The sequence below is a fragment of the Camellia sinensis genome, chromosome 2 (genome assembly GCF_055761805.1).
Source record: "Camellia sinensis isolate YWXY chromosome 2, ASM5576180v1, whole genome shotgun sequence".
In the NCBI taxonomy this organism is placed as follows: domain Eukaryota; kingdom Viridiplantae; phylum Streptophyta; class Magnoliopsida; order Ericales; family Theaceae; genus Camellia; species Camellia sinensis.
In genome coordinates, this window is record NC_138962.1 from 54757228 (window position 1) to 54769648 (window position 12421).

At 39.7% G+C, this 12421-nt stretch overlaps 1 protein-coding gene and 2 long non-coding RNA genes across 5 annotated transcripts in view; 1 reads left to right on the forward strand and 2 right to left on the reverse strand.

Moving 5' to 3' along the window:
* The window catches only part of LOC114320669 (ATP-dependent DNA helicase Q-like 4A), a 45324-nt gene that overhangs the window by 6839 nt on the left and 26064 nt on the right, over nt 1–12421 (reverse strand). The gene's annotated exons all lie outside the window — the stretch shown is intronic.
* LOC145820046 (uncharacterized) lies at nt 7012–7585 on the forward strand. Its single transcript, XR_014360964.1, has 2 exons — nt 7012–7108; nt 7193–7585. It is a non-coding gene; the product is annotated as an uncharacterized LOC145820046 (long non-coding RNA).
* Nucleotides 9152–9549, reverse strand: LOC145820047 (uncharacterized). Its single transcript, XR_014360965.1, has 2 exons — nt 9415–9549; nt 9152–9319 (listed from the first exon to the last, which is right to left on the reverse strand). It is a non-coding gene; the product is annotated as an uncharacterized LOC145820047 (long non-coding RNA).

The following is a 12421-nucleotide window of genomic DNA, read 5'->3' on the forward strand; positions in this document are numbered from 1 at the left end:
CAAAATTTTATGTTACAAATGTCCACTGCTTAGTTTTTTGGACTAAGCAGTGTTAATTATTTGAATAGCAAGTTCCTATTTTCGATCTGTATTTTAGATCGTTAATTACAGATTTTATATAAATGAAACCTCCGATTAATGAAGAACAAAATAAATAACATAAGACAATTTAAGAAAAATAAATATTTTATTGAAATTTTTATAGGTTTTGAACCCTCGAATACAAAGTACAATTCTTGGGTTTGGAACCCTTTATCTATTCATCCCCATTTTGTGTTTGTAGCGTAGTTTCTTGAGTTCTCTAGGCTTCTTGTCTTCTAGCTCTTGATTTCTTTCTCTCTCTCTCTCTCTCTGATATTCTCACTTTTGATTTTCTGATCCCCCATCTTGTGTGATGGTCCTCATATTTATAGAGGGCCATCTAGGTCATAAGAATGCCTCATCCCCAATTTGAATTTCAAATTGAATGATAGCGCTATTTGAATTTTGAATGATAGCGCTATATAATTAATCGTATATCTAATTAACCAGATTGATCTTTGAGGTTTCATCCTGTGTGGTGTCCTTACTGTAGGCTCTACAGGTGCCATTTTTCGTAGGCTCCACGTGTCACTTGAGCATCTTGAATAACGTCGTTGAGATACAACATCGTTTTATTTATGCAATTCAACGGATCATATTGATCTTTTTAGGAAGTGATTACCTACAACCTTCCTATCATAGGCTCTATACGTGTCATTGACTGTATTTGAAATTTAAACATAAATATGGTTGAAATTTATGTGCCAACAAATGCCCCCTCGTGACTTACACAAGTGAATTTTCTTAATTGTGCGAGTCACGACAAATTGACACTTTTATCTAGATCCTCTTTAGGTCTTGGATGGGATTATTTCTTGGCCTTAGTCCCTTTCTGCAACTTTTTAGGCTCTGTATTTTTTTTAAAAAAAAATGGGTTGATTGCTCCTTATAGTCCATGGGCCTTTTATTATTTTTTGTTGCATGGGCCCCTTTTTTATGGACTTCGGCCTTTTCATGGGCCTTTTTTTTTTTGGTATGGGTCTCTTTTCAGGGACTTTTTTTTTCATACGGGTCATGGGTAAGGTCTAAAGATTTAATTGGACCTTTCCTTTTGTAGGCCTCCAACTTGCCACCATTTTTTTTACAACAGAATTTTTTCTAGGCCATCATGGATTTTTCTAGACCATCATAGACCTTTTCTTTTCTAGGCCACCATTTTTTAATTAGGCTTTTGCTTTTGTGGGCCTCCAACTTGCCACCATTTTTTTTACAGCATATTTTTTTCTAGGCCATCATGGATTTTTTTAGACCATCATGGACCTTTCCTTTTCTAGGTCACCATTTTTTAATTCGGCCTTTTCTTTTGTGGGCCTCCAACTTGCCACTATTTTTTTACAACAAATTTTGTCCTAGGCCATCACGGATTTTTCTAGGCCATCATGGACCTTTCCTTTTCTAGGCCACCATTTTTTATTGGGCCTTTTCTTTTGTGGGCCTCCAGCTTGCCACTTATTTTTTAGGATCAGATTTTTTTCCAGCAAATATATATATATATATATATTAGGAGTTTGTCTTAATGGTATAGGATGGATTTGCATTGGTAAAATTTCTAATCCTACACAAACTCTTGCTTCTTTGGAGTGTTTCAAATCATACCTAAACTCTTGCTTCTTTGAAGTATTTTAGGGGACCACTACCTCCCTTCTTAAACAAGAATTTTTTGCTTTATATAACACCTATCCATGCAAGTGGACAATAGATATTTTTTCTCCTGCAACTTTGTTCTCCCAGCAGAATTTTTTGTTTCCAACAATTTTCCAGCAGCCTCTTTTTTTCCTTCTACAAATTGTGTAGTGCATATTAGGTCTTCATCCTTCCAACTTATTTCCAACAGAAGTTGTCTGGACATTGTCTTTCTTCTTTTCCCAGCAGAAGCTGTTCTCCTTACACTTTAAAGAAGGCACAAAAGAATTCCTTCAAATTCCTTTTAATCAGGTATGCTTCCCTTATGCTTTCATCATAATATGAACCTATCTGTTGCTTTCTTTTCACCTTTTTTTTGTTTGGGGGGGGGGGGGGGGGGGGTTGCTGCCAGTCATGAAACCAAACGGACTTTTTTATATGATGGCAAAAAACTGTCACCCTCTTTGTTTAAAACAAAGACAGCCCATTTTGCTAGACCATAAACCCAAATAGTCTAACAAACAAAGACCCTTCTTGAAATCGAGACAACCATGTAAAAAAAAAAATAACTATAGCCCCCTGCCCCATTTTTTAAGTCTGTCTGTCACAGTAAAAATCTGTTTACTGCCCTGTTTGTTTAAAACAAAGACAGCCCATTTTGCTAGACCATAAATCCAAATAGTCTAACAAACAAAGACCCTTCTAGAAATAGAGACAACCATGTAAAAAAAACTGCAGTCCCTTTTTAGCTGCTGCCCCATTTTTAAGTCTGTCTGTCACAGTAAAGATCTGTTTACTGCCTTATATATATATTTCTTTTTTGAAGTCCTGCAAGCATTTTTGTTGCTAGATCATGAGCCCAAGTAACGTCCTTGTAAACATGAGCAAAGAGCTTTTTTGTTTAAAAAAGAAACATGCTACTAATAAAGTCTCGGGCCCTGTTTAGAAGCTACAGTTTTTTTATTTTTATTTTTTTAAACAACCATACCAACTTCATGGATTCATAAATTTTGCATGCAGTAGCGTCCCTTGGCCTTACAGGACTTCTATCTGCATTTTTTAAGGCATAAAATTTATTTTCTTCAAGAGAGAACAAGTTCTCTTATTGGCAATCAAGTTGTTCACCAAGGATACAATATGTCTTTTATCCATAGCACCTTCTTCTTCTTTTTTTTTTTTTTCCTCTCTTCTCTGCTGCTGCTGCTACTATGTTTTTTGCTAACCATGAATCCAAACAGAAGCTTTTCTTGTTTTTTTATGATGGCAGGAAAAAAAATCTAATATACCCTTGATATACCATTTTTTTTGTAATAGCATGTATTTATTTATTTATTTAGCAGATTTTTGCTAAACCCAAATATGAACAAGAACAGTCTTTTTTTTAATTTTTTACAACAGCAACCTGTTCATTGCTTTTTTTTTTTCTTTTTTTTTTCAGCAACCTGTAAACAAAGTCTTTGCGATATGACTAAGGAACCTGATGCTTGTATCCTTGAACAAATGAGGAACAGTGGATATTAATTAATGACAAACAAGATCCAAGTTACACAAGAGTCTGCTTTCAGTTTGCTTTCCCTTTGACTTCTTTGGCTGAACCCTTACAAATTTTCAACCCCTTGCTTAATTTTTTTTTTTTTTTTTTTTTGAAATCTAATCTAATCAAAGCATGCCCCCTCGTGATTCGTGTAAGTGAATTTTAACTCTACGAATCACGACAACGAAGCATTTTTATTTTTTTATTTTTGGCAATTATTTAATGCATTTTTACCTCTTTCCCAGGCGACACGCAAGGCGTCAGAGTTTGTTTGTAGGTATCATTGCCCCTTCAGCCTAATGGCAATGAGTATCTTGACTCCTTGGCAGTGATTGTGTCCGTTCACCCCAATGGCTTTAATTCTTGGCAGTGATTGTGTACCTTCACCCCAATGGCTTGAATCCTTGGCAATAATTGTGTCCCTTCACCTTAATGGCTTGAATCCTTGGCAGTAATTGTGTCCCTTCACCCCAATGGCTTGCATCCTTGGCAGTGATTGTGTACTTTCACCCCAATGGCTTGAATCCTTGGCAGTGATTGTGTCCTTTCACCCCAAGGGCTTGAATCCTTGGCAGTGATTGTATTCTTCACCCCAATTGACTTAAATCCTTGGCAGTGGATGTGTCCTTCACCCCAATGGCTTGAATCGTTGGCAGTGATTGTGTCCTTCACCCCAACGGCTTGAATCTTTGACAGTGATTGTGTCCTTCACCCTAACGGCTTGATTCCTTGGTAGTGATTGTGTCCGTCACCCCAACGACCTGAATCCTTAGTAGTGATTGTGTCCTTCACCCCAACGGCTTGAATCCTTCGCAGTGATTGTGTCCGTCACCCCAACGGCTTGATTCCTTGGCAATGAATGTGGCCATCACCCCAACGGTTTGATTCCTTGGCAAGGGACTTTCGTCAATTTCTTTATCTTATGACATTATTATTGTATATTTGCCTTCACTGACCTTTTTTTTTTATTATTTTTTTAAGGCAGCATGGAAAAAACACTTGAATATCTTCGACGTGACGAAAGGGATGTATTGGATAAATCTGGTCCGAAAATAATTTGGCACAAACCTATCACCGCTTTATTGTCACCCACCAAATTGGATCCTTACATCCCTTTACATACGGCTTCCGAAGACTTGGTCAATACAGGAATTCAAAACTGCTGGGAGATTCTCGAGAAAGGGCACTCCAAATCAATCAGTTCAGTCCTCGTCTCAATCCTCCGCCCATTTTCTAAAGACCTTGACTGTTCTGAATTTAATATTCTTTTGAAGAGAATGAAACATGAAAAATTGAAGTGGGATAATTCTTTTAATGTCCGCGGCATCTCTACCCATTTGCAATTCCCTATATGGATTTTTTAGTTAAATGACGTTCTTTCCACATTTGCCCCTATTTTGAAGAAGTGTGGGATTTATGCCGCAATCTATGTATCCCAGTTTGCTTATGCTAGGAATGTCGCTTTGCTCAAAGGATTCTTAGAGCGGTGGTCACCCGACACCAACACTTTCTACACCATGTACGGCGAACTTGGGATCTCTTTATAAGACCTTCATTGTATTAGGGGCCTCCCCATCTGTGGCGAGTTTTATGAAGAGTTCACCCCCTCCAACGACGTTTTATATTCGTCCCAGACATCCAAGGCGTTTCGTGGACTTTTCAACATTTACGCCAGCTCTTTTCAATCCAAGAAGTTTAACCATTGGACTTTCACATTTATTGACGAATCCCCAACTTCGATTAGTGGTTTTCGACGAAAAGACAATATCCCTAATGATGTGTATCTTTCCGATTTTTTTGGCGAGTTGGCTTAGTGGATTTGTCTTCCCTCACTCTTCCACTTTCATCTTCTGTTAAGGACTCTTGTATCGCCACTCGCAATGATGGTATTTGAACCTCAAGTGGTAACACTGCTTCTCCTCCAAAAACCAACGAATAAGGGGTTGCTTGAGTAGGAGTTCTGTGCGAAGTTCGATAAGCCCACAAAACTTCTTGTAACTTTTTGTGCCAAGTTCTTTTGTTCTTATCCATCATCTTCTTGAGAATTTTGCACAATGTCTTGTTGAAAGCTTCTGTCAAACCATTGGCAGGTGCATGATATCTTGATGAATAGTTGTTTTTGATTTTGTACTTGGCAAATAACGTGTTTAAAGCATCACTCCTGAACGGCTGTCCATTATCCATGATGACACTTTCTAGAATCCTGAACTTGTAAATGATATGGGTTCAGATGAACTCGGAGACAACTGTGCTTTTTATATCCTTTAAAGCCACGGCCTCTGCCCATTTTGAGAAATAGTCAGTATCAGCTAGGATGTATCAATATCCTGTTGAAGATGGAGGTACAAAAAGACCAATAATGTCCATACCCCATGCTACAAATGGCCAAGAACAAGTTGTTAAATGTAAAGGCTCTGGGGGTTAGTGAAGAAAGTCCCCATGGAATTGATAGACTTGGCATCTTTGAGCATAATCTATGCAATCTGCAATCATAGTCGGCCAATAGTATCCCAACCGTTTTAGCTGCATATGCAATTTAAGACCACTTTGGTGTGCCCCACATACACCCGCATGTAATTCTGGCATTACCTCTTGAATACGCTCCTTGGCTATACACCATATGTACATTCCATCCAAAGACCTTTTGTATAACTCATCTTTCCACAAGACGAATTTGGTAGCCCTACGTTTCACTTCAATTCTTTTTACTTTATCTTCAGGTAGCCTACCATGTTGAAGGTAAGCTATGAATGGTTCCCGCCAATCCTCCTCACTTTCTCCTTTCGTGGTGACGACTAAGATTAGAACCAAGTCAGAAACTTCTTTAAAAGGTTGTAACACCCTTCTTTCACCTACTGTAATAATAATTGTTTTGCTATCTGGTAAGGTGAGTGATGCAGCCAAACTTGCTAGTGAATCAGCTCGAGCATTTGTTCTTCTCTTCACATGGAAAGTATGTGTTTTGCTGAATTGCGAAAGCAATTGATCAGCCCTTTCATGATACGGGATGAGACTTGTTTTCTGAACAATGTATTCTCCACAGAGTTGCTTTACCACTAGTTCTGGATCTTCATAAATTGAGAGTTCTTTAATAGGAATTTGTAATGCCAATTCTAATCCAGCAATTACAGCTTCATATTCTGCCTCATTATTGGAGCATCTTTCACTTAAGGCGAAAGAGTGGGTGATTATAACATTGTCTGGAATCACAAATACAATTTCAATTCGAGCTTTATTGTTTTTAGGATTTTCTTGCTTTTTGCCATCTGGACTCCTTGAAGCTCCATCGAAATACATCTCCCATCCTTTCTGGATTTCTACTTGCATAACCTCTTCATCTGGTAAATCAGTTACTAGAGGTGAGTCATCAAGTATAGGATGTGCTGCCAAAAAATCTGCTAGAGCCTGCCCCTTTACAGCTCTTTGGGAAACATATTCAATTGCGAATTGTTGGAGAATTATAGCCCACTTTGCAATTTTCCCTGAAAGTATATATTTCAAGGGGTCTGCTCTTGATATCAACTCGACTTCGTGTTCCAAGACAAAGTGCTTTAGTTTTTGCAAAGCGAACACTAAAGCAAGACATGCCTTTTCGATAGGAGAATAATTGAATTCTGCTCAAACCAGATTACGACTCAAGTAATACAAGGCATTTTCTTTCCCATGCTCATTGTGTTGTGCCAACAGTGCCCTTAACGAACCATCCAGGGCTGTTATGTACAACAAGAGTGATTTCCCTTTTATTGGGCTCATGAGTACTGGAGGCTTCAAAAGTGTTAAAAATCAATGTATTATTGATTGATTGTTCTTGATTGATATTTTGTATTACAAATCAGAGTGGCATTATATAGGAGAGGGTTTGGGTAGTAGGTGAGGAGTAGTGGAGTGTAGTAGGTGAGTGTGAGTAGTGGAGTGTAGTAGGTGAGTGTGAATGGTAAAGGGTTTGGGTAGTAGGTGAGGAGTAGTGGAGTGTAGTAGGTGAGTGTGAGTAGTGGAGTGTAGTAGGTGAGTGTGAATGGTAAATTCTAACAGCCCCCCGCAAACTCAAGGAGGATAGAAACTAACCAACTTGAGTTTGAAAAGAGGAACAAAACAAGAAAATACATAAAAATAAAAATAAAGATAGGAGACACTGTATGGTCGTGTCAGACCGTTGGTGAAGACACTGAAAGGTGGTGCCATAACGTGGTAGAGGACACTGAATGGTGGTGTCATAACGTTGTAGAGGACACTGTATGGTGGTGTCATAACCATGTAGAGGACACTGGATGGTGGTGTCATAACGGTGTAGAGGACACTGGATGGCGGTGTCAGACCGATGTAGAAGACAGTTTATGGGGTCATGTCGGACCGTTGGAGAAGACAGTTTATGGGGTCATGTCGGACCGTTGTAGAAGACAGTTTATGGAGTCTTGTCGGACCCTTGTAGAAACTAACCGGAATCAATGTCGGGACAGTTTACAGAGTCTTGTCGGACCCTTGTAGAAACTAACCGGAATCTATGTCGGGACAGTTTACAGAGTCTTGTCGGACCCATAAAGGAGCTAACCGTAATCAATGTCGGGACAGTTTACAGAGTCTTGTCGGACCCATAAAAAAAATCGCATCCTCAAAAGGTGCGCCCAATTTTTCAAAATGCGTGCCATCAAAAGGCGTGCCCACTTTATCAAAAGATGTGCCATGAAAAGGCGTGCCAGTTTGTCGGGCGTCAAGAGGCGCGCGATGCGCGTGGCTGCCTTGGCTATATAACCAAGACGAAGGCAGAGGCTGAGACAGAGAAAAACTTGAGAGCGATAGTCTGAGAGAGATTTCTGAGAGAGATTCTGTAACACTCTGTTTTATGAGAAAGAGTTCTGAGAGAGATACTGTGTGACACTCTGTTGCCTAGAAAATGGCTTCATCGTCTTCCCGCGGGCTGCTCACCCTCTTTCCCGACCTCAACGAGTCAACAAGAGAGAGAACTGGTGCGGTGGCACTGGAACCTCAACCAAGCGCCCCGGAGTTTACTCCGTTGAACTTTCCGATGCGGTCTGTGGAGCAAAGAATGGCAGTGCAGTCGGATGTGGAGGCCAATCAGTATACTTTGAAGGCATGTGTGGAAAGCATGACGGCGGTCACAAACTTGTCGAACCGGCTGCAGAGTAGGACAAATGAGGTACAGCATTTAAACTCCCAGCTGGCTCTGCTCCAACGCATGTATAAGGATGCGCGAGCAGAGATAAGCGTGCTAAGGGCAGAAAATAAGGAGCTGAAGCGGAAGGCCACCGTGATGTTCCGATTTGGAGGGCCGCCATATGCTGCAGTGGAAGAGTATGGGGGAGTGAACGTGTTCGGCGGCGTGAAAAACACGGAGGCAACACCGTCAAGGGCCGGCCAGGACGGAGGCAAGAAGAAGAGACCTGCAGCAGAGTAGAGAAGAAAAATCCCACTGTGGGTGTGGGTGTGTTTGTTGGTATTTTTTTTTTTTTTTTTTTTTTTTTTTTTTTTGTGGGGTAAAATTGTGATCGGGGTTGATCCCTAATATAAATAAAACAAAGTGTTGTGCAAATCTATAATTTTTTTTTTTTTTTGTTTTTTTTTGTTTTTTTTTTTTTTTAAGAAAAAAAAAATGTAATGAAAAATTATTTGAAAAAGGCTGGCTCACTGTGCGTGGAAAAGTGTTGAAAAGAAATAAAGAAAAGAGGGAAGTGAGTTGGTGGACTAAGCACTGAGAGAAAAAAAAAATGAGAACAACGCTGGTGGAGGAATATAATATAAAAATATATATATATATATATATATAAAATAAAGAAAGGTGGGGGGAGACAAGCCCATGTGAGGCAATTGAGAATTATTATTATGTTATGGCTGGCTCACTGTGTGTTGTTGTATAAAAAAATAAAAACAACAAAAACGAAAAAAGGTGGAACTATTAAAAAAAGGTGATAGGTATGTGGGTAGTGGAAAACAGGGGTGTGAAAGGGGCTCACCAACTAAGTGGTGTTTTTAAATAATAAAAGAAAAAAGAAGCACAGGGCTCTTTGGTTCTCTCATCAAGCATCAGTATTGCCCTCCGAGGTGTTCTGGATTCACTGCGTAAACCTGCAGATTCCAAAATGTTTGTGTTTGGGACCAAAGCTCTGGAACAGTTTGTGGACGTTTGATTGAGTGGCCACAGTATTGCAATCATATCTTACAAATATCTCATCTGCGTGGTACTCATTCTGAGCTTGTTGCATTCATTGAACGGGCACTTTCCAGGATTTCAGCAGGTCATGCAGAGTCAGATGGAGCACACGGTGAGATATGGGTGAAGGCGAAGATGCCGGCGGCGGAGAACGTGAACAAGTTGAAGATGAGTTTGATGAAGGGCTCTGATGAAACCACAGAGAGAGAGAATTGTATGTGTGCTGTCTGTGGTTTGTGCACTCAGCAGGTTGAAGAAAGGAAATTTAAAGGTATGTGTAGAAAAAATTTAGCAGACTAGGTGGAGGTCCGGCGGGCAGCTAAGGTGAGGTTGCCGCCCGCCGGGAAAGCGAAAATATCAGGTTCTAAACCTGCTCTGATACCATGTTAAAAATCAATGTATTATTGATTGATTGTTCTTGATTGATATTTTGTATTACAAATCAGAGTGGCATTATATAGGAGAGGGTTTGGGTAGTAGGTGAGGAGTAGTGGAGTGTAGTAGGTGAGTGTGAGTAGTGGAGTGTAGTAGGTGAGTGTGAATGGTAAATTCTAACAAAAAGATATTCCTTAATACTATTAAAAGCATTTTGGCACTGTTGATTCCATTCAAATGGAACACCCTTTTTCATCAATCTTGAGAATGGCAAGCATCGACTAGCCAAGTTAGGAATAAATCTTCTGATATAGGCCAATCTCCCTTGTAGCCCCTTCAATTCCCTTAAATTTCGCAGAGGAGGCATTTTAGCTATGGCTTCAATCTTGGTAGGTTCAATTTCGATCCCTTTGTTTCGAACCACAAACCCTAAAAAATTTCCTGAGGAAACTCCAAATGCACATTTTAGTGGGTTCATCTTGAGTTTGTATCTCCTCAAACGTTCGAAGATTCTTCTCAAATCTTCCACATGGTTTTCCTTTTCCTTTGTCTTGACGACAAGATCATCAACATAGCATTCAATGGTATCATGGAGCATATTATCGAAAATTACAGTCATCGCCCTTTGATACATGGCCCCAACATTTTTCAAACCAAAGGGCATTACCTTATAGCAAAAGACTCCTCTCGAAGTCCTGAATGTAGTCATTTCCTCGTCTTCTGGTGCCATTCAGATTTGATTATATCCTGAGTATCCATCCATAAAAAACAAAGTTTCATACCCAATAGTTGCATCTACAAAAAGTTCAGTGATAGGCAAGGGAAAGTCATCTTTAGGACAAGCCTCATTGAGACCACGAAAATCAATGCAAACCCTGATTTGACCATTCTTTTTCTTGACTGGCACTATGCTTGCTAGCCAGGTTAGATATTTGACTTCCCTGATAAATCTTGCATTGATAAGCTTGTTGACTTCAGCTTCAATTTGGGTTGTAAGCTCTGGTCGAGTTTGCCTCTGAGGCTGTTTACCTGGCCATTTCTCAGGGTGAATTGCTAACTTATAGACTGCAATCTCTAGATTAAAACCAAGCATCTCACTGTAGTTCCATGCGAATATATCGCGATACTCCCTTAAGAAGGAAATATATTGCTGAGCTTCTTCTTCCTTTAAAGTCGCACTAACGAAGGTTGGTTTGTTTTCTCCTTCATCACCCAGATTTACCTCACGAAGGTCATCCACAGTAGCTTGGCCTCCAGCTTCAAATTCTGTTGGTGCAAGTTGAGCTTCATCTTGGTCAACATCTTCCAACACATCTTGAGTGATAGTCATGTTTATTGGAAATCTTTCCTCATCCCCCGATAGCCTAACCCTTCTATCCTTGCGGTGATAATATCGCCTTGCTAGATAGCCTGCCTCTGCAAAGGTGTTAATGCAAAGACAAAGGGTGTCATTATTCCTGGTATTTTTTCAGGATCTAAACCAACTTTTACCAACATTTGTATAATTTCTGCACTGAAGGTAGGCTTCTCAAAACTCGAGATGTTTTCTTTTGGCGCTTGTTCAACTTTCACTTTTTGTTCAACATCTCCAAGTGAATAGAATATGATGGGTTTCGACCCTTTTCCTTTAGGAGGGACCACAATCTTGTTATATTTCTCCACATAGGTGCATTTGGTCCTCCTCAATGGGAACGTGAACTCACCCTTGAGATCCAAAATTGGATTTATTGTGGCTAGAGCTTTTGCCTCCAGTTTCCTTTCAGACTGTAGCACATATCAAAAAGTTCTTTTTGTTGAAACTGTAGTAGACTCTAGAGTGTCTTTGACATTCGGAGTATCTTTAGACTTTTTCACATCTCTTCCCTTTCTTTGTGAAGTCTTTGAATAGAAGCGAGCATCAGCATAATAGGCCTCTGCTTTTCCAAATGGATCATTGTCAGCCACAATTGTCCCCTCTTTTTTGGGTGAAGGCAACGGGTACTTGATACATTGGTGATAAATTGATGGTACTGCATAATGATTACGCATCCATGGTCTTCTAAGCAAAGCATTGTAGGAGGTGTCTACATCAATGACCAAAAACTCCGTGCTTTCTTCAATATGCCCAAACTTGGTTCGCAATTCAATCTTCCCCATTGGGCATTATTCATTCTGATTAAATCCTTGAATGACCAAACAACTTGGGCGAATTTGTGAAATTTGAACCCCTAATAAGTTTAAGGCCCTCCGAGGCAGGAGGTTTACCGCAGATCCTCCATCAACCAAAATTTGAGAAATTTTCACATCATGGATAATCCCAGTGATAAACAAAGGCCAATTATGGTATGTCATTTCAGCACACATGTCATTATCATCAAAGGTTACCATAGCCATGCATGTAGTTGTCTTCTCTTGATTTCTACTCTCAATTTCTTTGTGGAAATCCTCTGGCTTGGACAAGGCATATATTAAAGACTTCTGAAGCTCTAGAGACATTTTCAATGCATCATATACGCTCAACAATGCTGGAATTTTCTTTAGATGAGCTAGTACATCATATTTCATTTGCTCTTCCTCCAGCAAAACCTGTGGAACTTCTGACGTTTGAGGGTCCCGAGGATTTCGTAATTTCCTCCGATAAGTCAAGTAAGTCTAGCGTACTT